Source organism: Aythya ferina, assembly GCF_964211825.1.
Source record: "Aythya ferina genome assembly, chromosome: 2".
NCBI classification, from domain to species: domain Eukaryota; kingdom Metazoa; phylum Chordata; class Aves; order Anseriformes; family Anatidae; genus Aythya; species Aythya ferina.
The window spans coordinates 29,866,283-29,893,640 of record NC_140297.1 but is presented as its reverse complement, the minus strand read 5'-3'; the positions used below and the strand labels follow the sequence as shown (position 1 = coordinate 29,893,640).

At 33.8% G+C, this 27,358-nt stretch overlaps 1 protein-coding gene across 2 annotated transcripts in view; it reads right to left on the bottom strand.

Moving 5' to 3' along the window:
• Nucleotides 1-27,358, bottom strand: part of LOC311431110 (uncharacterized protein) — a 396,810-nt gene that overhangs the window by 63,882 nt on the left and 305,570 nt on the right. Inside the window, exons 5-6 of one of the 2 annotated variants that reach the window (XR_014689248.1) lie at nt 18,673-18,815; nt 14,835-17,436 (exon numbers count right to left, since the gene is read on the bottom strand). The gene's annotated coding sequence lies outside the window, so the exon portion shown is untranslated. Of the gene's footprint in view, nt 1-14,834; nt 17,437-18,672; nt 18,816-27,358 lie in introns of those variants that run through there. The other variant, XR_014689244.1, reaches the window with a different exon arrangement.

Sequence of the window (27,358 nt, the reverse complement as noted above, 5' to 3'; positions counted from 1 at the left end):
ATTATTTTGAGCACTTCAGTTTGACCAATATGCTTACAGATAAATGCAGACTTATATCTTTGCACAATCAGTTCAACCAGACCAACTGGTTTTGTTTCAGTGGGGAAAATATAACAAGAATTGATTAAATGAGGAATTTCATAAGAAATTTTGCCCATTTAAAATAGATTTTTGAGCAAATAAAATGAAAATAAAATTTGAAGTTTATTATAAAACAAATATTTGAGGGGGGGAATCATTTAATGATCAATAGGACTGTTTTATTTTAATAATATAGAAATGTTTTAAAAATACTTCAACTCTTGATTATATATCACATTATTAAATGCATCTCATAACGAAAAATAATTTTGAAACAAATGGCAACATCATACTCCAATAAATGTAGAGAATGTTCCTCATAAATGTTCCTCATAAAGTTCAATTTTGTCAAAATGCTGTTTCCTGACAGCTGCAGCTATAACTTATATTTAGAAGCTTCCAAAACACTTTAATTGTGAAGTTGTTATACAGAAACTTCCGGTTCTAGAAGAGAATATCTTGAACACTGAAAGCTTAGAATAGTCTTTTCAAAATAAGATTAAAAGCTTTAAAATCCATTTTGCACAAGGATATAGCTGGGAAATCCTTTCATGAAACAAAGTATGGAAAACATTGCTTTTGCTAGATCTATACGAAGAACTGAAGTCTCAAGCATTTGCTAAGAAAAAACACTGTATCATAGCCTCCTGATTATTTAGTTGTGATGTATTTTATCTATTTACTCACACATAGCATATGAGACATGGACTCTAGGGCAAAGGCAAGCTGACTTCATTGAGGGAGGCTGGTACCTGGTGAACATCCTTTATTTACACTACAAGAACTGCTGATAGATGAAAGAACATAAAATTAAAAGATGGAATCTTGATAACATGGAATAAATAAGTAAGGACTTCTTTCTGTCTGTCTGTCTGTCTGTCTCTCTATTGAAAACACGTAAGCTATGCTTTAAAGGCATTTTCATGCCACCATTCCTTGAAGTCTTAGCACACATAGTACATACGCTTGCTAAGCTATAGTTCATTTCACTAGAGGTATCCAGAAAGCTAATTATCTCCTGAGAACTTGCTATAATTTTAAGGGTTATGCACAAGATGTTAACTAATCACACAGCTCCCAGATATTTGTAACATGCAGCGCAACTCTGAGGTTGCATTTAAATGAGAGACAGGCATGACTACTGATGTGTTGTTTGTTAGTGCTGCACAGCAAGCAAAATGCTACATTACACAGTGCCAAATTCACAATACTTCATCGGTTATGCTTCAGAGATAACAGAAAGCATACAACACTTAATCAGTGTTCAGTGTTCCACAGGCTATATTAAATAATAATAATAATAATAAACTGAGAAGTACTTCAGGAAAAAATAGACTACAAAATTAATTACAAATTGCAAATATGATGCAAATGAATGCAAACATGAACAACAAAATGTGTGTTTTTCTACTAAACACAGACCTGATATGGAAAACTCAAACTCACCAAGAAATGGGGGCTAACAGGTCAGGCCTCGTGTTATCTATACTGTCTCAAAAACTATAAAAATTTGAGGATGTCCAAATATGAAATATTGAACTTCTTTAGTTGTTTCCATGAATTCTATTGATAAACACACTCCAAACATATTCTCAGTTTCTAAATATTAAAATCCAAACTTCTCTGGGCAAGTATGTAGGATTTTCCCTATATTTTCAGAAATGAGTGCACAAAGGAAATATGGATTTTTGAATTTGAAAGAAATAACGATGAAATCTTCGGAAACTATTGATAATGCTACTGAGTGTGGTTTTGTTTGTTTGTTTCCTGTGAATATAAGGAAAGGCAAACAGTTGGTCATTTTATGACAAGTACTCCCTTTTGAAAAGCTGTAATTTAATGCAGCCAGTCAATCAGTAGCCAAAAGTGAATATACATGTTTTCTAATGTATAAAGTATCTGTCTATCTAAAGACAACAATAACATAAAAGGAACAGAAAATAATAAAATACCACTTCTGCAAGAGATAACATTATTTGTCATTCAGATTATAACAAAATTATGATAGATAAGTAAAGTATGGTAAACAACTGTTACCCTTAAACTTCTGATGTGAATTATTTAATTAATTGTTCCCATTTTATGGTATAATGATGAACATTTCAGTAGGTCCATGCATATTTCATTGCATGCATCTTTTAAATTTAGAGCTATATCATTACCAAACTAAATTAGAGACTAGATAATTAATATTTAACTCATGTTAAAACATCTTGACACTTGTAGGCTTAACCACTGCCCTTCATTTAATACAGTTATATGAAACATCTATTTACATCTATTTGTAAATTGCCTCTTAATTTTAAAACAAATGGATAACCAGTATAACTTCGTAGAGAAAATAAATGGCAAAACCTCAAAGAAACTAGCATTTTAGCAATCCAGAAAAGACCTATCTCCATGAGTAATCCAGAATTTATTCTCTGCTGAACAGATAGTCAAGAAGTAAAAACAAGAACCTTAGATGAACTGGAAGAAAAGATACAGAGATATATTTTCAGGGCATGTCTAACAACTGATTTGGATTTTCAATTTAAGCTCAATGAAAGAAAGGAAAAAAAAAAAAAAAAAAAAAAAAAAAAAGCCCAAAACATTCCAGAAAGCTGTGGTATTTGCCATAGAAATTGAATCTTGCCTTGAAGCACTAAGCAGCTGTTACTGAGAAATATGGAATCTATCTACCATAAGAGGCAAATGCCTGAATAAAATAGATTCTAATTTGGTTCATGATATTACTGTGTTCTTTTTTTTTTTTTAAAGAAAAAATGGAAAAACAATATAAATGGGCAGTAATACAAGTTGTCAGAGATAAATGCTGACACTGTGGGGAAAAAACATTAGAAGAACGCTAAGTAAACACAACCCTCCACAACAAGAGTGAAGGTTCTAAAAAGTTCAATGAAACCTACTGAAGAGCTTGGTTTAAAGTCAGGAAAGGAGAGTCACATACCCAAAGGATAAAAAATAAAAAAATCTGTTTACTTTCAAGGATAAAAGTTTAGTTCAGAAATTAAGAGCCCAAAAAGTCTGGGATCAAAACTGGAAACATACAATTAGCTATTACTATTTAGGAGTTGTGCCTACTTAACTCAGGTTTCTAAACTGTCTTTGAAAAGTGAACTGGAGAAGCTCAGGTAGACAAATGTATTTCATTGTGCTCAACAACTTTATCCTATCTCAGGAAAAGTGTTCTAACTTTCTGTGTCTTAGATGACAGACAAAAAAAAAATCTACAAAAATGAAGTCTGATTCAATAGTAATATTTTTTGCCAGCTCTAGTACTCAGTTTGAAAAAGTCATTTTGGGGAATAATCAACTTTAAACCCTCCTCTCCCCAAAGCAGAGATTTTCAGTATGTTATTTAAAGTCCACAGGCCAAATTGTCTATCAATTAACTCTGACTTCAGAGAATCAGCAAAACTGCAGCTGCAAAGAGCTTGCTAGGATGAAAATTTCTTTCCAACTCTGTGGTTTTGAAAGAACCCCACATTTAAGTTCTCATTTTTGAGGGGAAAAAAAAATAAAAAATAAAAAAATAAATGATGAACTCTGTATTCCTACTACTTACCAGCCCATGTTTTTTTAACACTTAAGTGTTAAACCCCACTAAACCCCACTCAGATCACTGGGATTTAAACAAATAAGGGCTCCTACATACACAACAGTTGTTTGTTGTTTTTCTTTTTCATTGTGACAACTTCATAGTCCATTTTCAAACTTTTACATATGAAGGACCATTAAGATCAAGAATGCATGTTTTTTTTGTTGGTTTTTTTTTGGTTGGTTAGTTGGTTGCTTTTTTTTTTTTTTTTTCCTGTATTATACATAATATGCCTCATATTCTTTTACTTGTGAATTTCTTTTGAGCATTTCATCTCATTTCTCCATATGTATAAAAATAAGAGTGATGCATATGTGAATTAGAATGTCATACTAAAATGAGTTCGTAAGATGGAGTAAGACAGAAACTAAAAGTATATGTACAAGTTATGAGATGGATAAGGATCAATGGGACAGTCCTTTTTGTAAAAAATGGTCAGAATTTTGCATTACCTAAGTTTTATTTTGAAGAAATTTAAATCTCATTTTCAGAAAGACCTCAAATACAGTGAGACATATAATGGAATTATCACTTCTTTATTCCGTCATGATGTTTGGAGGTGAGTCAAAATTCAACTGTGGGTGACAGTTCAAAAGTGTAATTTTCATTCTGGACATTTATACTGATTTAATTAAATGATCATACCTGCAGTAACTTCTCTCTCAAATGCTTAGCTGAAATCTTACAGAGGGAAATGATGTTCATGATGAAATTCCCTTAGTATAGCAAAGGGACAGAAAGCCTAAAATGGCAAACAATCAGACAAATGACTGGCAAAAGGGTATTCACATTTGTTAGAGCCTTGAAAAGTGTGGTTGGGACTAATAGAGAACATCAAGAAAAACATATGACAAGGTTGAGTGACATTCAACATTTGGGTGGCTAAAGAGCAAAGCTGTAAGAAAAACAAAGTGATTGTCTGGAGTGCAAAGATCCTGTCAACATAAAAACAAGTTAAACAAACAATTTTACTCTTTAAATTCATATTGAGGAGTGTGTCATCATGATGTAACTGAACTCCTTAAAATCAAATCAATCAATCACTGCAGCACTTTGTGGAAGAGCAAGAAGCAGAAAACAGAAACTTGACAGACTGATCTACCTTTGCCCTGATGTTAACTTGTCAACATTTGTAACCTCAGAAGGGTAAATCAGACAATGTATAAATTATTTTTAATAGTGACAGCTGCTGTCCTTTTTCTCTCAATGCCTTCAAAACTCACTGATTCGGTTTCGGCATTATTGTTATTATTAAAAGGGAAAAAATAATAATAATAAAAAAAAAGGTTCATCTAGCATCATCTTCAAGAGAGAGATAAAAACAAAAGAAAAACGGTATATGTTTTGTAGTGCTGGAGTTTGTCTCAGTCCACCACCTACCTCCAGCAGATCAATGATCTGGTTATTGGAAAAGATGACTTTGGACAAGAGCATAATTCCTCTTTTCTGGGGTCCAGAGCGACCCTGAAATGTCATTACAGCTGAACAGAAATGACATCCAATGCACTCAAATGATGCCTCAAGCCTTCTGGCCCACGGGAACCTCAAAAGATTTTCAGAAACAGTGGTAAACCAGCTCCAATATTCAGAGTAGGAATGATGATACCAGTAGTTCTGATGGGAAGTGAAATCCTACACAGGCACTGCTCATTGGAAGAAAAATTAAACAAATCAAAATGTTCCATCTTCCCCTTCCAGAACTTAGCAAACACTCAAAAAAAAAAATGTAAAAATGTAAAAAATGTAAATGTAAAAACTGGCCCTATTTTTATAAAACAAAATCCTTCAGTAACTTGTGATGAATTCTGGTGTGTAGAAAAGTTAAGATTTAACATGTAAACCCCTAAAACCCAACTTGACTCATTGCAGTGTGGATAACAGATGCAGCTGAGAGTTTTATTGTCTTACATGTCTGACAGTCCTATCATCTGAGTGGGCTGAAGCCTGAAAAGAGAGGAAATCTACCAATTCCCAAGGAAGGCTGAGGCCTTTCAAGATCTTTCAGGTCCTCTGGGAGTTCAGTATAATCTTCAGTGGTTATAAGCCAAACTATTTGTTTTATTTTTCTTACTGTAGACTGCAGGTTGTGTGTTTTAAGGCTTTAGGCACTTCAGACCAATGTGTAAATCTACTATTCATTTTAGTGATCTGCTGTTGCTGTCCAAGCACTCAGGTGAATCAGATGTTTCCAGTTGGATCTGTAGTATATGTAAAAGTTTGTTGTTGTTGTTTGTTTGTTTCTTTTTTTTTTTTTTTTATGTTCATTTGCTTTTGAGTCTCAGAAAAAGCACTGTAAATTAGATTATTGTGTCTTTAGAGGTGAAAAGAGATAAAGGAAGAAAAGAATGTCTAGGCATGTTGAAAAAACAGTATCACTAGGAATCAGGATCAGAACTTTATAATGTCTAAACAATTTGTTGAGGAGGCTAAGACGTGCAAAAAGAGACACAAATTTGGAAGGACAAGCAGAAAGCATCGGGATGAGATACAAGCTGTCAAACTGCAGAAAGTATTTTAATCTACTGTTAGCTGATGCCTCAAGCATTACTTAGAACAACAAAAAAAAAAAAAAGGAAAAGTGTGTGTGTGTGTGTATGTGTAGATAGGACCCTAGCCCATGAGAGTAAGAAAGAGTGGTAATGTATATAAAATATGCTGATTATTGATGCAGTTCTTTTGTCTTCTTATAGAAGACAGAGGTGAAAGTTGTATGTAGAGTCAGCATGTAAAAGGTTAGATAATTATCCAAACAAATCTGAATTGCTCCTGTAGAGAATGTACTGAATGTCTCATCTAGCATTTGTCAGCTGGCTCTTCAGTACAAAGATAATGCACTTTCTTAGAGATAGATTTGACTGTTTCCACTTCTATTCCCAGTAACTCCAAATTAAATTTCAGGCTGTGCCAAGAAAATGGATGTAAAATGCAACAGCAGTCCTTCAATAGGTAGAAATAATATGCTTCCCTTTCTCCAAACCTGGTGAATAAGGAAAAGTAAATGTTCCTGCTCCCACAAGTGTGTCGACTGTTCTCATAACACAGGACAAACAGAAGGCAGTATGACCTGTTACATAGTAGGGACGGGGCAAGCCAGACCATGCAAAGCAGAGAGGTTTGCTGTCTGGAAATGCTGGTATTTCAGTGTCAGATTCCTATTCACCTCCTCACAGTACCTCCCCATTGTAGCACCATTGTCTCCTTTCTCTTTTCAGGAACAAGAAGTTATCTGAAAGAATATTTGGGAACAATTAACAAATATGAACACTAACATTCTGCATGGACACAATCCTCTGCAGAGTAACAACTAGGAATTTCTTCATTGCTTACTTTCAAATGATCAAAAGCAATCACATCCAGTAATATGAGTTTGCCAGAATAAACAAGGAAACAAATACACACAAATCCTTGGTATGGGATTAAGGAAATGAAAAGCTGAAAGCATGTGTAATTCATTTTTCAGGTGAAAAAGTTATTTATGATGTCTATTATAATTATGATTGTGAAAACTTAAGGATTTTTTATACACTATATATTTTCATCTAAATAGGGCTGTTTCTTTGTGGGCTGTCTTATGTAAATGCTGAACAACAGTCCCTTCTTGTACCTTGTTTTTCTTTCAGCAACTGCTGAAGTCTTCATTTACACTGCACAAATTATCCTTAGCAGCAGGTAGGAAGCAATCAGCAAGGTGTAGCTGGCAATAGGTCTATTTTCATTACAAGATTGAGAGAGCCAGGGGACGTGACATTTGTCCAACATAGTCAGGGAGGACTCTGTTAGGAAAATTGACTCCAGAGAATTGTAGTCTTGCTGAGGAGACACTGAAAGAGGGAATAAGAATGGGGGAAAGAGGTGGGGAGGTGTTTTGTTGTTGTTTGTTTTGCTTTGCTTGATGTTTTTGTTGTTGAAGTTTTATGGTTTTGTGTGTGTGTTGGTTTTTTTTGTTTGTTTGTTTTGTTTTGTTTTACTCATTAGTATAATGAAAAAAAAAAATCAGAAATAATTTTAAAACATTTAATAATTTCCCACAATGCCATGAAACATATTCTCCTGTTCTTGAGTACCCTGAGCAATGATGAGATTTCACAGCAACTCATCAGTGAAACTATCAGTAACAAATATGGAAGAAGAAAACATGATGACTTTTATGGGATAAAGGAAAATCCTGGCTAATGCAATTACCACAGTCTGGATAATTCTTTGAAGTAGTAGAATAAAGCAGTGGACAGACTCTTAACTACCTAACTTTAAATACTAAATTGAGATACAAAAATTCAGAAACTGAATGTCCCAGGGTGTCTCTTGAAGTTGATTTCAACCCCATAAAGTTCTTAATTGTCTTTTGAAGGTAACTCTTGAACCTCAATGGTTGGAATATTCCCCATTAACTCTTATTATTACTTGTTTCAGTTTTTCTTTGAGTAATCACTCTGGTGTCTCTCTTCAGTGAGCAGGAATGTCGTAATCTTTAAAGTATTAACTGAATGTCTTACAAAGATTTTCTTTTTCCTCCAGAACTGTGAAAACAAATAACTCTTTTAAGCAAATGAATGCCTAGCACGCTGCATTTTTCTTCCTCTTTAAATAATCTATTTGGTTACTACTGGCCTTGCAACTAAACTTCCCACTTTAATATAAAGTTGAATAAAACCGTCCTGTTAACTTTCAGAGTAATAAAACACATTTTCATTCTTAAGCAAAATTCCTAATGTAGTCAACACTATAAATTCACATTTGAATATAGACTACAGTCTCCAGCTAAAGGAATTAAACTGTAGAAACATGTTGACAAATTCTTATTTATTTATAACAAGAGGATCTTTAAAGTCCCTTCCAATCCAAAGAATTCTGAGATTCTGTGATTAGAATAATAATAAGAAGAAGAAGAATTCTCATAAGAATAATAATGTCTAATTACCTGAATAAAAACCCTAGAGTATAGGTGAATAGATGCCTTTTTTAGAGATCGGAAAATAAAACACCGGATTGCTTGCTTAATGAGTCTGTAGCAAAGTAGGATACTGATTTCTCATATTCTGAGTCCTATGTTAGCACTTGAATCATAGGAGTAGCATGCCACCAACATCAGTAAGTTACACACTTAATTGTAAATGGAAAGGAAAAGATTAATCCTTGACTCTTCACACACCATCCGCCTCTCTCAGAACCTACACAAGAGGACTTCTACAAGAGAAATTCTATCTTGTGACCTTTCTACAGGTTGTGGAATTCTAGCTGTCTCTAGTTACCCGACAGTTAACACAGATTTGTGAAGCAAAAGAAGCAAAAGTAGATAAACTAAGTTGTATTGAAGTATTTTTTCTAAGCGTTTTTATTTTATTTTAAATTCTAAAAGCTAGAAAATGTAACAGATCTCAGACAAATCAATAAAACATTATCATCAGTTTGTAAAAATTCAGATGTGGTACTTGTCCCTGATAGAAAGCATAGTGGGACTGCATATTCAATATAATACGAGACATGGAGAAAAACTGCAAAGGTGGGACAGGGGAAGGAAAAAATAGTAGAACTGACACCATACTTCACAGAAAATCTCCAAGCTGAGGCAACTACCCTGAAGTGTTGCTTGACTTGGTCCTGAATCATCGTTTCAGCCATGATTTAAGAAAAGAACATTCTCAGCTCAATTTTTTAAATATATATTATAGGACAATGCATTTCACAGGTGGCACTTGATTACCCGTTTAAGCTCTCTCCGATGCCATCTAGATCCAACTGCAAGTTGTAGAAGTTCATGCCATGAAATATTGGACAACTAAAACTCAAAAAATGAAACAGCCCTCAGATGCACTGACTCCATGTTAATTCTGAACAACAAAGATAAGTCAAGTTATAGTTTCATCTTGTTTTAATTGATCCCTTTATCTATATACTTTCCTTTAATTATCTTTTATCACAATTAATCTTACTATCTAAGGTTTCACATAGTTTTCTTAGGAACAAGTAGGTATCACTCATCTTTGCAAAGATCAAAGAAAAATGGAGCATAATTACCATCCCTTGATCCTCAGTCTGCTTATATCTCCAGACTACAGTAACTCTCCATGATTTTATGGAGCTACTTCAGCAGTATGAATTATTACAGGATAAAGCTTCTTGCCACATTTACATGCCAAAAGATTCCTTCACATTTTTCCAGTGCATACAGTTAATATTTCAAAGGTTAAATTTACCAGTCCTAGATGGGTCCCAATCAAAAGCCTTGAAAATAAAGAAATTAAACATGAAATTAAGTTGTGGTAAGTTGTTTGTTTTTTTTTGTTTGTTTGTTTGTTTAATCACTCCATCCATAAACAAAGATTATATGCAAGGACCTTCAACAGCTTCGTTGACTGAGCTTTGTTTAAGAATCTCCAGCCCACCCTGAAAGCCTCATTAATACAGCATATGCATTATACTCTGTGCTCTTCTTGTTGCACGAAGTAAGGGAAAATAGTAAAAAAAAAAAAAAAAAAAAAAAAGTATTATATAAGTGAAAATTTTTGATCTGAACACCGGCAGTCTGAGCTTTCCAGTAAATGTTTTTTGTACTACTATATTAACTTCAGTGGGCTGTACCTGAAATTACATAAGCAATTCTACGAAATGAACCAGTGTCAGAAATTGTAACTACAGCTAAACCTGCTAACCTTCAGTCCTATTTAATTCCGAAGAAAAAAAAGAGTTTAGTTCTGCACTCCATGTCAGCAGGCTTAGGTTAAAAGCTTCTTTATATTCTTGAGTAGGTGCAGTAAATTTAGTTCTTTGCTTTCATATTTGTTGTGATGTCCTTATCTACTGCACTACAATATACCGTTTGTTGTACCTGTTTAAATATCATCCATACATGAAAGGCAGAAAGGCAGTGAAATTATATCAGCATGTCTTTTCTGAAAGCAAGCAGTGTTGGTACAAAATGAAAGCAGCAAATAAATCCATCCTGCTCCTTTTCTGCTTTCTGAAACTTTTTCAAATTCTGAGAGTTACAAGAGAAATGCAATTAAAACAATTCACTAAGTGCTTTATTTGCCACCTGCCATTCATTGAATACCTGCTGGTAAAAGTGAGTTTTTTTACTTGCAGATTTGTCCTGATATTATGAAAGTTCGTGAGTGCTCTGGGAGCCACATGAGGATAAATATAGATTCAATCAAATCAACTCAAATTTAGCAATACTGAGGTAAAAAGTGAATTATTTTCAGGTTGTCCCAAGGATATTTTTGTTTAACAGAACCAAGATAGTTTATGAAGGCAGTTTTATTAAAAATACAGAAAATCTTTACTACTTGATTCTTCCATTACATTGTTTACTATACAAATTGCAAGTTTTTACAATTTCCCAAGCTTTTTTTTTTTAATCCAAAACTTATCATACAATCAGACAAGCTTATAGAATGTTATCTTCATTAAATTTTTTGTCATTTTGGAGGTTATTAGTTAGGAAAAAAAAAATGGTTTATATATATTTGTGATGTAATTGGGCAAGACCTGTTTATATCCTTATACTAACAGATCTGCTAGCCAATTTAAGCAAATATGACACAGAGATCCCAGAGAAAGTTTCAATTCATGGGCTGAAATAATCAGAGGCATCCATCCCTCCATCATTTGTAGTGTATATTCTCAAGACAGCTCTTTTGACTTATACACTTAGTCTTCATGAATTGCTCTAACAGCATATGCTACTATACTTTTGAGAAAGGAAGAGAGAACCTTGTATTGCCTAGCATTGAAAATGTTAAAAAGCACATCCCTCACTAGGGGATTGTAAAGGAGAGTGAGGACAGGAAAAAAGAACAGAAATCATTTTACATTTTTTCCCTTGCTTATGGATCTCCTTGTGAATTATCAGAAGGTACAACAAGGTGATACATACCTTGGGCAAATCTAAGGAGCCTGGGAGTACAAGATTTGAACACTGAGTCCAATTAAAACTGTTAGTACAAGTAGCTAGTTAGTACATCAAAGATTTCTATTTAAATATATCTCTCTTCTTATTCTTTGCTTTATAATTTAATTATAGAGATTATAGAGGACAATTGAATGTCCTTATAATGTCAGGCTTTGTTTGTTTGTTTTTTAATTAGAGAGTCTTTTATAATTGTCTCACTGCTTATTAAAATTCATGTTATCTTTCTGATCAAAGATGCTGGAAAAGCCGTTATGTGAAACATATCTGTATGCCATAAAACCAGACAATCAGTTGGGGTAAAACAGAAATGTTCTGTAAACGCTGAAGTATGTGTAAAACTGACAGACACTACTCATCTGGCCTTAATTAGTAGATCATTGAATTGATTCAAATTCAAAAGTCAAATACATAGCGTAAGTTACTTTAAGAACAATATAATTAAAGCTTCAAAGCTTAGTTAAAAGGCAATTCAACTGCAGTAGTCAATTTTCATTGTTTTTATGGCTGGCTTCTTGAAGATCTGTAGGAGAAGGGCTAAATGTACAGACAATATCTGTACCACAGTTAAGGCACGTGAAACAGAAGACTTGAGTGTACGTGTTTAAAAGCATAGGAACTATTCTTGGCATACATAGAACTCCATTCCCTTTTGAGGAAGTTAAACACAGGCATCTTGTGCAGACAGCAGCAATTCATGCCATACTGATGCAGAGTTTATTTTCAAGTTCGCCTAAATACTTACAAAGTTTAATACCTCGAAGTCAGGCTGAAAATATTGGCAACAGGTACTTGTCACCATTGACAAACGAGGATTGTTTGGAAAAAAAAAGACAGAATTAGCTAAGTAAATTTCATAAACTAATTTATTTTATGTTAGTATTCCTATGAACCAATTTAACTCAGTTTATAATGTCGGCATTTACAATGTCAATAAAAATATAGCTTTGTACTATAATGTTGGGCAGAGTTTCATTTCAGTAAATCAAGGAGATGCCACATTTTCATTTCAGCAAGTCATTTCTAGTAAAAACAAGGTCATTATAAAGTCATTCTTTCAACAGACTGACGGGAGGTAAATCAAAAATGACCTTGTAAGGATTTTAACTAGCATGTGGTAAAGACATAGGTAGTGTCTAAAACGCAGTAATTTCAAGTGGAGCTGAAAAATAGTACTTTATCTAGTTATATATCCACAACTGCCTCAGTTTCTTGTTCTCTAGTATGGGGTGTTAAACAAAACCTAAGCTAAAGACACAGAATTATTGTTAACTCTTCCAGTAAAACATTACTTTTACATGGACTATGCCATGTATATCAATATAAAAAGAAATGCAAGACAAATATTTCATGCTACAAGTTTCTCTTAAACTTTGGGGAAAAATGTTAAAGCTCTTTTTTTTTTCTCTAATGAAATGAGCTCTTTACATATAAATTATATTGTAATAACAGAGCTCCCTGGTGGAAAAGAGTTCCTTCTCCTGCTGGCAAAAATTAAAATAATCACAGATGGCTAATGATCAAAAATACTGACTGACAGCTCTGAAGTACAAGACATAGATAATATTCTCAGAGCTACAATTTATTTATACTCAGAACTGGCTTTAGGCACCCACAATATCAATGTTCATGATGTCCTATAATAAAAGAGATCTTAGAACCACCATTGCAGTATCTGGTGACAGGGTTTGTCCTTAAGACTAAACATAATAATTTCACCAATATACATATGTTCCAGTATACCAATTATTTGAAATAATCTTTTATAATTAGCTAAAATTGTTCAAACTTTAAAAACATATAGACTCCATAATTTTTATTTGCATTATACTAATAATGTTTTGTGTTTGTTTTTTTTTTTCATTTGAGTTCTTTGAAATATTGTATTCTACTTCAGAGCTGATACACTGCAGAAGTCACTCCATGCAAAGGTCTGAAACATTAGTTTCCTGTATTTGATTGATGGTGTCCTATCTTTTTGACAGTGTTCAAAAACCTATGAGGAGTAGTTGGGTCTCATTCCTACTTATGTTAGTTGAAATGTGTAATTGATTCCACCAGGAGCTAGATGAATTTATAGGCAATTCTGGTTGTCTCAGATGTGTCTTATTTATTATCTTACAGTACCACCAAAAAGTGTGCTAAACACTTTGTAAAGCAGAAGCCTATCTCCAATTTCAAACACTGGCAGGGTTGTAGGCTTTATAATCTTTACTTTTCAGTATGCATCCAACTTCCATTACCATATGTTTTCTAAAAGAATGTCTGCCTTTTTGAAGTTTAATTTCTAGCACTTCTAAGATGGAGAAAAAGCTGGAGAGAGATTCCTGACCTATTAAAAAGTTTTAGTAATAAGAATGCAATTTTTAAATACCTCAAAATATTACCTTTGGGAATTAGGAATATTCCCTGTGAAAATACTATATGGGCATAGGTCTGTAGAAATATTTCTTCTTCTTCCATTTCATTTTCAGCTGCATATGAGAGGGTGGCTGAAAAAGGGACAAAGTTTCTTTGAACTTCAATATTGGCAGGGGTGAGAGACAGAGATCCTTCTTATGGAGAAACTACATATTATTGGACACCAGAGAATTCATGAGGAAGAAAACTTCAGTGTTCCAAACTGCTGGAAAACTGATAGAACATGCAGTTGCTTAGATGTTGCAGTTCATAGCCATAAGCACCACAAATCAGGCATCATCAATCACAGAGCTCTGAGAACTAATTACTTAAAAGTTTTGATTTTAAACTAAGCATGAATTTTGAAGTCCAACTAATGGTTTTTGTGCTGAGAATCAGTAGCTGGCACGGTGCATAATCTCAGACTAATATTGGTTCACTTTCTTTTTATTCAAATGTCTGACTGGACCTCTGCTATATGAGATGGAAACTCTGGATATAAGAAGAATCATTTATTAAGACAGCTGCTGTTATGCCAGGATAATGTAAATTTTACAATAACAGGAATGGAGCTGGAGTGGTAATTAATGTAGAAACTTTTCCCCATGCAAACAGTGCTATTGTAGATAAACTGAACTTCATTTTAAATAGGAATATTTTCAGCAAATAACTTATTTTCTCTAAACACAAGTGTACTTTATAAGTTACAGACAGTCTATGACTTACAAGCATTCCAGCAGTCATAAGGTCTTTGTCTGCTAGTTAGTTTGATAATGACTATGAAGGGCAAAAGCTGGCATACTATGTTACATTATATAACACAGTCAATCATCCAAAACCAAAACAGAAGAAAAGGTGTTTTTTGTTGTTTTGTTTGTTTGTTTTGTTTTTTAGTAAAAGACACATTAGAAGCTTCACAAAAGAGCTATTTTAAAGAGCATGTATTCATTCTACCCTTTCTGAAATTCAGTTACAGCCAAGTGAACTGTCACAAGTAAACTATTTCACTGAACTGAACAATAATAAACCAAAATGAGTAAAAGTACTAAAAGCATGCCTGAGGCAACAGAAACTTTGGTGTTAATTTCCATTTCTTTCAAGTGTATTTGATGAATGATGTGACAAAAGAATCCTAATTAAAGTCGAAATCCTGCATACTAAATAAATTAGAAGTGCCACTACATTCATCTTCTACAATAATAATACTGCCACTTCTGCTTCTTCTCTGTGCCCCTTTGCTTACATCTGTGGCACTAACTCCGCAAAGGACACTGCAAGCACAGATAGGGGAATAGATATCGTTCCCCCAAATAGAGATATAACAGGACAAATTGCTCTGTTTCTCTTCACTACCTTCAATTTACACAAAGAAAAGCTATCAGAAGCATTCAGTGTGTTTTTAGGTATTTATTTTTCCTCTCACATGACTTAAAACTTGACAAGCAGCACCAAGAGCACTCTGCTCTTCAGCACCACTAGACAAGCTGCTGTGTTTATGGCCATTAATTTTTTATTTCTTTTAGTACTGGAGAATCATTAAGTACATATATACTTGGGGTAATATATAATCCTAATGGGCTGGAAGGCAACACTGAAGGGATGAAATTCTATGGCTTGTGTCACACAAGCCAGGCAAGACAATCATAAATGACCTTAAAATCTATGAATCTTTCAAGCAGCTGCCCCATTCAATAAGCAGACTGGAACATGAATTATGACTCCCAAGAGACATCCTTTCCCTGCTCCCCTTTTGTTCCAGGGAGTACTCTGAAATACTTTAGAAGTTTATATCCCTGGTGTGCCCAAGCAGTAGGCTCATCTTTTTCCATTTTCTTTCCACTACTATTTCCACCACAAATACACTCAAAATCTGCCAAGGCAAACAAACGTGGTGCCTCAGTGTCTCTAGCTCCCATTTGTACTAAGGCTTTTGACAAGATCAGTCCTAAAAACAGGCTGTAGTCAACAGGAACTCAGAGGTGCCCACAGAGTCTAATATGACAACTTTGACATAGAATAATAATGGGGGCCTATTAGAGAAAGTGTAAAAACATTAAAAACACATAATATTTCTACAAATTATTCTCTCAGACCACATCACGTATGATTTCTGATTTACAGTTCATGTCTATATATGTATATATACAGAATATTCATGACTTCTCTGAAGTGATAGAATATCCCATTCCTACAACAGCATGGAACACACACACAGGATGTTCTCTTTCACCTCATCACAGTGGTACACCACTTACTGGCCCTTTCTAAACAATATGGTTTCTTTGTATTTTCTAAATGACAGAAGAGCCAGAACCTCTCCCTCTTTTTCATATGAGGTTTTAAAGAAATCTTCAAATTTCCTTTTTCAGAGGAAATGACAGAGAGAATTATGTTAATGAAAAAGACATTTTTTGCTTATATCTGATACAGTTTAAGACCCGTTTTTACTTCCAATCTAGCTAGCAAAATTGTAATGAGCACATTTTTTTAAAGTACAGCAAATAAAAATACATCTTCTGTACAGTACATAATTTCCACAATTTTTGTCAGCAGATGAATTTTGTAGCCCTAATTTTATCCTATGAATTTTGAATTAGTATTTTAGAAAGACTATTTCTTGATCCTAACTATAATAGTGATCATTTCATTGATCATGGTGTGTTGTTGGACTAATGATCTTATATAGGTAGGTACACATAGATTTAATACATAAGTAAGAGAGACATGCTGAGAAACATACTGTGTTGATATAAAGCTATGAATTCAAGCGCCCATCTTACACATGCAAAATTGAATATTTGTAGCACCAGCTCTTGAATATGATCTTTATTTTCTAATACTCATAGTGAGATATTATATTGCAATTTCACTAAAGAAAAATAAAATTTTCACCACGTCTTTATTGTGTTCTTTCTTAGGGCTAGAGCAGGTTGCATCTGTTCTTTATCACTTTGACTTCATTATAACTGACCTTGATACTTTCTGTCACTGTATGCTGTGATCCCTGGGGATTAAGTGCCCAAAGGTTATCGATTTATATACATGTATATGAGTTGTCATCTCTGTATACTTAATAATTGATTGTCAAAGTATTTTTACACAATGCACTTTGTTGGCAGAACAAGTGGCCTTTCTCAACTCTATATTCAGGTCCTTTTCTTTGGGATGTGTGACTGCCAACTAGCGTGATAAAGTGTAAATACACAAGCTTCTCAGTAATGACCCAGTTGGCGGTATTCAGAACCCTTGGCTAAAAAGTGAGAGACTTTTCCAAGCTCTTCCAAGTTGTTGTTGTTGTTGTTGTTTTGTTTTGTTTTGTTTCCGCTTTGTTTTTTTTTTTTTTCCTTTTTGCCCAGGACCAATGAAAAACACAGCATGAGGCAGGGCCATTAGAAGAAATCTATATTTGGCTGTGATTTTCAAAGGAAATTATCTTCTTGCAGATCTAGAGAAGAAAATGGTATTCCTGTCAGTATTTTCAAAATTAGTAAATAATCTAAAACAAGTTGTAAAACTCCTATTGGGCCAAAATCCCAATTTTTAAGATGCTACCCACCCAAAAACTCTGATCTGAGATTTACGTTCATGGTATATGGTTTATGTTCGTGGTATGAACATATGTAAGTTTTTGTTTGGTTGTTTGGTTGGTTGTTTTTTTACTCCTATAATCTTTAAAACTTTCTTTAATCTTAAGGGTTTAGGAAGTGTTTTTCCAAGCTGGTAGTTTTGCCAGGGACTCAGCTAGAGTTGTGGTGTTCTTTTTTTTTTTTCTTTAAATAAAGTTTTGTATCTTTTCCTATATTAATCAAATTCTAGTTTGTTTGTTTGGTCTTCATTTTCATTTTAAATTAATTAATGGAGATGAAATGATGGAAAATATTTTTTTTTTCCTAGGGATTTTTTTTTTTCCTGGGGAAATGGGGAAAACCAAAATAAATTACATTCAACTAGTGGCCTTGCAAGTTGATCAAGTTTAGAAACTGAGGTTAAATGAATGACATTGTTTCTTAAACTTCTTGCATGCATCAGAAATGTAACAATAGTTCACTTAAGACAGGCTTTTTGGTGGGTGGTTTAAACTTTGAGACATAGAAGAGCATCTTTTTGTTACTCAACAATATTTCATGGAGCTACAGTGTACTAATCATAAAATGAATATAATATAATATAATATAATATAATATAATATAATATAATATAATAGACAGAGTAAACTGTTCTTGTTGTGTAATGTTTCCTTATTCCTCTACAGATTTATAACATCTTTTAACACAACAAGGGAAAATTTTGATCTTTTATCAACTACTCCAACAAAACAGTCCATTTAAATAATGTGTCTGGAACTGTAGTCTATGGAGATAATCAGTAGCTTATTAACCTTAATCATAACAACACATTATCACTATCTGGTTTCATGTTGACTAATTTGCAGAACAATGGGGAAGAGCACACTCAACACATAAGACTGTTCCTAGTTCTTGGCACTGCATAAATACAGTGACCCTCACTTGAAATGTCAGAGACTTAAGAAAAAGCTGTATCATATGATGAAGGAAGACAGTCAGGAAAAGAGAATCATGTAATCAGAGAGTTAGTTAAAAAATAAACACTTGCTAAACCTCTGGACAAAGTGAGATCATCATCAAACAGATACCTAGAGCACAGAATAAAGGTCAGTTACCTTTTATCGTGTTTGTGTAGCTTCAGTTAAACTAACAAGCAGCAGCATGTGCTTAAGGTCATAGTTAAACACTTTTGCCTTGATAAATGAGCTGTGTATTCAGTGCTTTCCTTTCAACAGCATGGCCATATTGGAACTCTGATCTACAAGAAAAAGGCAGACATCAGAAAAGGAAGCAATTTACTTGGGGACAGAAATGAAGTTACATCTTCACTCATTCATTTCAGATGGTAGCAGGAAATAATATGTCAAATAATACAATAACAATAAATTAAAACAACAAAAATGTAGCGGATAAGCCTCAAAAATAAAACAGTTCACTCTAATTTGGGAGAGTGAAAGTGAAGAATATATTGAAATCTTTTTAGTTCCATGAAAAGAAACTGGAAAAATACCAGTGTTGGAAAAGATTTTTAAAATTCTTAAACATATTAGAAGACTGAAGCTGGCCAGCCTAGAAGTGAACTAAGATAGCTGGCAGAAAAACATGTTTTCACTGAAACCTTCATTAAATCTATTCTGCCATAAAAAATTTCCTTGCTTTCTAAATGGTATTTTCCCATATTTTTTCCATCATTAAGCTCTGCTCCACTGATCTTACTAAAAGGGTCAGTTTCAAAATGCATACTGACAATGCTTTATTATTTCAATATCTGTCTCGGTTGAAATAATGATTAGAAGCTCTAATTTCAGAATCTGCTTTTTTTTTTTTTCCACAAAGAAACAATTCATTCTGCTATTTTAATTCAGAACAAAATATTGAGAATTTTCTGGTTTTATTTTTAGATGGGACAAAATCACTGAAAATGAATTGTCTTCAATTATTTGTATGTTACAGGTACATTAGGTACATAACAGAACATCTATTGTGGAAATCCTATCTTTTGATCCTAATGAACTTATTATGTTTAATGCACTAGACACTTTGCCAAGTTACAACTGCTTCATTCATATGATTCCTATGAACAAACCTCCAACTCTGTTAGGAAGAAGTAAGACTAGAAGTAAGCCTTATGAGAGATTTATACTCTATCCCAAAAGGAGTAAAGGTGGATAAATAAACTGAAACTTCTAATATAATATACCACAATATATAACAGTTTTATTGAAATCATTAAAAAAAAAAAAAAAAAGAAAAAGGAAATTTTAGGACAAATAAAATAATTCATTTATTTGATAATGTAGGATTATAAAATTTTCAGTGGGGAAAAAAATGTATTCTAGAAAAACTGCAATGTATATCTGTATAACATTCCAACAGAAAAGAAGCAAGAAGTTCTACTTTCTACAAATATTATGAAAAAAACTTTGCTAAAACTGTTTATAGAGTGTAATTCGGGTGTCAACATATCAAAATTTATAATTAGAGACAGTTCTGCTGCAATAAATGGAAGAAATCCTAACTACTCTGCCTTCTCCCTTTTCACTGATTTATGCTATATATCTCTGTGCATATACTGCACGTGTGTATGTCTTTATGTGTATGCTGCACCTTCACAGTTATTGAGTCACAGGACAGAAACTGTTTGCTTATCTGATTTGCATGTCATAGAAAAATGTGCAAACTTCAATTGACCAGAGTGTTTCCTCCTGCTACAGGGAAAACTATTTTATGATACCTGGTTGTAGTTATTTCTGTGATGCAGAGAATAGTAACAATATGCTTATGCTATGATACGAGTTCAAAAACTATTTGCTACAAATTGCAGTATAAAGGAGAATACACAGTGATAGTGCTGCCGCTGCCATTAGGATCTAAAAGCAAGGATTCTTAGACCTTATTTGTATTACATAAACTGGTAAAGTTGAAATATATATATATTGTGTATATATATATATATATATATAAAAGCTTTGAGGATCTGCTTTGAGGACCTCTTCTTCAGGTGTCAAAAGAAGCAACAAAGTGTGATATGCTAAAAAAAAATACTTTTTTTTTTTTTTTTAAATGGAAGACGCACTTGTGCTTCTTTCATAACACGGGTTTTATTCTTTTTTGTCTTTAGTCTTCTTGGTCTTGAACTAGAATAATAGAATGTAGGAAAAATTCTGAAAATACTAAATCAGTTCAAAACTGCAGTACATATTCTGATATTAAAAGAGCATTATAGAAACATTTAACCAAAAATTTATTTGACACATCATAACGACTTTGTAATGGAAGTTTTAAAGTAGGAAGAAGTGAAATAGAAGAGAGGTGAATAGCATACAGAAAACTAGGAAGAGTAACTAAGACTGATGGAAAAGGAGAAATACCAGGACGCTGGGTAACTAATGCTAAAGCTAAAATGAAGTCTCAGCCAACTGTTTTTGACCAAGAATAAAACAGTATGGTTTGGGAGAAATAATAGTGAGACCTCATTATTTCATTGACACAGATTTACAGTTCCCAAAATGAAATTATTGCAATTTTGTCACAAAACTGGTAGAAATACAAGGACTCTACAAAACAAAGCTTCTCCATATTTTTCTGGTAGTACCAAGCCTCTCTGACTCAAAAAAAAGTAACTGTGTTTTTCTCCTGTGTGTCATTGGCCTATCAGTTCTAGGTCACAGTTGTGATATGGCAGTAAATTATCCGGTAAAGTTCTGAGGTGATTTGGGTTCTAAATCTGCTAGGGACTAGACAGAAAACAAACAAACAAACAAACAAACAAAAAACATAATTCTCATGGGCCATTTATTAGGATTGACGCAGAAATGTCTCAAATGTCTCAAACTATACATGAAAAGAGAATGATCCCACAAGAAACTGTAGCTCATCTAAGATAATCTTGAAGATTCAGGGCTTTTGAGGCAAATATCTGTCTACATTTATGTATTTATATCTTAAAATTATTTAGTGATACTTCTCATAAATAAGCAGAGGTTCACATTATCTAAAACTGTATCTTCATTTCACAGCAGTGATGATTTCCAGCACATTTTATAAGACTGTAGAATTTGAATTCTACTGAAACTAAGAGTGCTGTGAACAGATTCTACAGTTAATGTATGTATCTTGGTCTGATCTGAAATAGTGTGGAAAATGTATATGATTATGCATTATAAAATGTATATGATTACTCTAGGCAAATTTTGCCCATAAACTTAAGTGACTATTTGAGCCTTGATCTACATGGCAAGCAGTAAGTATAAAAAACAGAATTAGCTTTCTGGTTGTTATTTGGTATCTAACCATAACAAACTATGAAAACATTTTGGTATGAAAACAAAAGCTAATCTCATCTCTTATCCTATTGCCTGCCTCTTGGTCCTTTACAATGCATTTTGCTTATGCAGTCGAACAATGTCTGTTTATGATAAAATTGCAACATGTCTTCACTTAATAAAGAAATTATGTTTTTATTCAGTGTTTATGCTGATATCTTAAGTATCATGCACACTGCTATGTAGTGACAAGACCAAATACACTTTGGCTTAGTTTCAACATAAAAATTAGAAGGTGTTGATTTTATTACCACTCTGGCAATATATTTGAAAGCATGTTAATGAGTATTAATGTCTTATGTTTAGCCAAAAGAATTTCTGAAGTCAGAGTGCTATTTTATCTGCTTTAAAACATTAGTAGTAAGGAGCTGAATACAGACGTATTTTGATAAGTATATTATATCTTATCAGCCAATAGTTGGATACAATTGAAAAATCTACCTACTGTACACAAAAATCTTATGCTGCATTTTGATAAAATAGTAAAGCTGATGAGAAAAATACCTGTATTCCACTGGAATTTATTATGAATATCCAGACAAGAGCAAAAGGAATTAGATTATTTAGCTGAAGAAATTTTTAGTTGTCAAGATAAACATTTTTTGAGAATTTATTTGGATTATTTTAAGAAATACCAAGTAGTCTGAACAATTAATTGGATGGAAAACAGTATGAAACTTTTTATGTTTCCTTTAACAGAATGCTTCACATTTTTTCCTTAACATTTTTTTTTCAGTCCTTTATGAGACTGAATTCAACAAGGAATTAGATGAGAATTGAAGCTTCTGCTTCAGAAAACAGACTAGCAGCTAGACAACAGAAAACAGATGCCAATTATTTGCCAGTGTCTGCTATAGAACAAAACATTTTATGACATTTACTTTGCCTTAGCAAAACTGCCGTTGATGTCAGAGAAGCACCAGTCAGCAGGTTTTTAAAGCAGGCTCTATATAGTCCAGGATCTTAAATCATTTCTTACACTTTTCTAAAGATGAAAAGAAGAAAAATACATAGTACTTTATATAGAGTATATATATTAGCACAATCTGGAGTATTGCTGTCTTACACTGTGAGACCAGACTTGCTTAATAGACTAAGTGAAAACAGAATTTGTGCTACGTAGATTTAGAAACCACAAGATAGGATTTCTTTTGTCACACATTGAACAGGGAATAATTCAAGCTGTGCAATAGAGAATAAAGCCAATCTTTTTGCACTATAATAGCTATCTTTATTTGGCCTGAGTATATATTTGTAAGGTGGGCTAGTCTTCTGCTTGAGTCATCCAAGGAACACAGGAGTTGGTGGCACTACTTACAGGTTAACTTAACACAGTATTTATTGATAATAAATCTTAAGTCAGATCATCAGTAAACAATTATCCTAATCTAGCCCAACATTTAAAACTTTTAATGTTATTTAAGGGTTAATTCTGTAATAATGTTTTTATCTACCAAATACTCTAGACGGTTACACTGGCATAGTGTCTGTTTCATCAGCACAAACCATAAAGACAAAATGTTTTCTGAAGATAGAAATTATACTGATGTTAAGAAACTATACCTGTACTGTTCTACAGCCAAACCTGTACAGCTACCAACTGACTAGGTCTTAGATTAAGTACAAAGGATAGACACCCAAAACACCTTCAAGAGCACTACTGGCCATGGAAGGCAACGCAGTTTAACAATTTTTTGCACAGGTCTGTATATACTAAGGGCACTATTATATGCAGATGTATGAGAATTAGTTCAAAATATATATATTTGTTTATATCCAATTTTTCAAAGGATTGTATTGCTGCAATTTCTTATGGGGTACATCTGCTAACTGTGGCGTGGCAAAACTGTAATATCATGTACTCCATTAGCTGAAGAACTCATTGTAATTGTGAAATCGGTGGGGGTTTAGGCATTGTTTAATAAGGGCAAGCATCACACATGACCTACCAAACACTGTATGTCACACCAGGCCTCTCATACCTTATTTCTAAGAGATCTTTTGAGTCTTTTCTAATCAAACTGCCTTTATCTTCAGTTCAACAGTCTCATTATTGTGGGCCTACCACCACTTTGTCAGGGACTATCACTCAGGTGAGCAGCTTCAGCTCATTTTCCTCTTTCCACTCTTCTTTCTATAATACTAAAGGTTTCAAAGTATTGTGACATTTCCATTATATTGTGCTTTAACCACTTCTAGCAGAATACCTGGTGACAAAAATAAATCACCAAGTCTTATTCAAAATACTATCAGCATAAAAGTCTGGTGCTCAGTATTGTTTTGGGGACTGTGTTTCAGAGAATTCAACTGGAGATAAGTCCCTGTGAGATTTTAGCATAGTTTTCTTAGGGCCCATCTGCAATATAAAATGAATTGTGACACAGAGGACAATCTAGCTCTGACCAAAGCTGCTATACAATGACATCACTGCAGCAAAGTGCTCAAAATCTGTTGATTGTTATTTCACAAATAATTAACTACTATTTTTATTTATGTGGTGAGTGAAAACTCCAATATAAAAAGACATTTTTAATACTATTTTCCAGAAATAGAAATTATTATCTCAATCATTTTAAATTTTTGGAAAAGAAAGTAAAAAATCAGCATGATGAACTACCACTTTAATAAGAACAGAACCTTTTTGTGTGTGAAAAAAATAAAAAGTCCACCTGCTTTTCTACTAGTCAAGAATTCTGATTATAAGGAATCACTCTTCCAATTATTACATTTCTCACAGGCTTAAAGAGGGGGTTGAGCAGTTAAAAAAAAAAAAAAAAAGGAAGACTGAACTCATCCTCTCTGGATGATGAGCCAGCATGTTGAGGAAGAGAGGCTGAAAGGTTGAAGAAGATTTAATGAAGTCACAGGGAAGGTGCTGTACTTCTGTGGCCCAATAGTGCAGTTTTTACTCGTGAATAGTTCCACTGATTTCAGGTGAATAGTCCTGCAGTATTAAGCCACTGATGATTAATAAATGTTTGAAAACAAGGCCAAAGACCCGGTCTTATTTTAAGTCTCAAAGGCGGGTAGTTTATATCTAACCTAATAGATCAGAACCTTGACTTGCTCATTAGCTCAGAACCTCTGCCCTCCTTATTAGGCCCAATTCTCTCAGATGAACTGTCAGATGGAAGCTGCTGCAATTGTACACAGGACAAATTCCATGTCATTAATGGATCAGGTGTTTAATGATTTTGGATGCATCAAGTTTACCCATCTTCTTAAAAGGTCTTTTCTCAAATATAATAGTGACTGTGGCACCAAGGATCATTTACAGAAAAGGTTGGCACTTCCCAATCCATCAAACCATCAGCTTTATGTGCTTACACGGTGAATTTGTCAGGGAGTTGTTTCTTAAACAGTGCTTAGGACTGCTATTACTAATACTCATGAGCCAGTAATTCAGCTTCACTGACATCAGAAAAAGCTTTAACTAAGGTCCACAAAGAATCTAGAATTCATGTAATTAACTATAAAATGTAGCTTTCACACAAGAAAGGTTGCATTTAATTTAAAACTTTTATTTCTTCAAGTAAAAGTTGATAAGCCAGAAATGTTTTAACTCATGAAAGTTTTTTTTTTTTTATATAAAAATGTGAATAGATGCAAAACAAACCTTTATAATGGAAAAAAAAAAAAAAAAGGTTCTTGACTGAAGTCACATAAGTTAACACTGGACTTTCACATATTTTATTACCTGATTTTATCACAATTACCTTATTTTCTCTGCTAAAATAAGATCCTGTTGAGTTGCATGGCAATTTCCCATAAGGCAAAAGAAAGAGAAAAGAAAAATTCCTGTACTGGACTGTGAAGGGTTTATTTTGAAAATCTTTTGCATAAAGATGCAGATAAGCAGAATAAGAGAGTTTCTAAGTAAAATTAGGGCAACCATATTCTAAACACTAAACCTTACTCAAAGAGGAAGATAGTTTTCATGACTTGCTGTTGTTACAGTTATAAATCTCTGTTTTTCTTCAAGTTTTTTGGTTAGTATAACCAATATATCCTATCTTTGTTGCCTACAAGCTGCATTGGTGACCTATTAAAAATCTGGGCAAATCAAACCCAAACGGATACGTTTGGGTCTCTAATGGGGACTTTCTGTTCTTTATTAATTGGCTAAAGTACAGTAAACAATAAATAGATGCTCTCCATGCAAGGACTTGCGGGTTAGAACTAGATGGTCTTTGAGGTCCCTTTCAACCCAAGCCATTCTATGATTTCTACATTCACCTGCCAACAACTCACCAGTTGGTCCAATAGAGTACTTTACTGGTCTTCTAATTATGGGAGACTCCACAGAAGCTGAATGCCATTTTAGACGATCTAGGAGTTTTGATGTTTTCCGATGATGATGGCAGATACAATACAAAGATTTGGTAGAAGAGATAGAGAGAATGTCAGCAACATTTAAGTATCTTAAATCTCTATCCCTGTAATAAGTCAGGTGACAGAGTGGGTGGGAATCTTGGTGTGCTGGTTGACATTGTCATGCACTAAGTTATATCAAGGACAGCTCTTCTCAGCTCTCATAATAAAATAATTTTGGTGCTAGGCCAGCCATTACTTTTGCCCATAAAGTAGCTGTTAGCTTAACCAATTTAGTGTGAGTATACAGCAGAACTCACCATGCAGGACTGAATAGTCTACTTTCTGAGAAACAACACTAGAAAAACATTTTGTTCCTTTTTTAATTTCAAAAATGTTTAATAAGGATATTTAGATTGAGTCTTTTATTTTCCAGTGGAGTCTATGTATAAAGAACTCTTCCAAACATTTTTTATATGAAATAGTTGATGTGGGACAGTATACTGTATCACCACCCTTCCTCTTCTGAAATGCTACCTTCCTCGATTAACCCAGCCTGTGTTTGGCAAGGTCTAGGCACTGCAGGATCATTGAGAGACAGCACCTCAGCTGAACTGACAATGAAGCAGGATCTGGCAGTTCCCATCTGTTTAATTATCAAAGGTAAAACACTGCATTAAGTAAGCTCCCACCAAGTTTTGAATTCCTTTTTGCAAAGCCTAGACCCTTGTTCACCTGATATTCTGAACTCACTGACATCAGGAGTTGTTCCTGCCCCACCCCCAACCAAGAGCTTGCCTCTGTGAAAGTATTTTTTTCTGTGAAAGTAGTAGTTTCCAGCTCTCCTCAGTCTATTCCTGTAATGGTTTTGTCTGGGATAGAGTTAATTTTCTTCATAGAGGCTCACACAATGCTGAGTTTCTGATTTTTGATGTAAAAAGTGATTATAACACATCACTGTTCTTAGTTCTGTTCTTATTTGTTGCCGAGCAGTGCTTACACAGAGCCAAGCACTTTTCTGCTTCTTGTGCTGCCCTGCCAGGGAGAAAGCTAGGGGTGCACAAGTAGCCAAGGATGGCTGATCCAGGCTGACCAAAGGGATATCCTATACCATATGGTGTCATGTTCAGCAATAAAAGCTGGAGTAAAGGAGGAAGGGGGGATA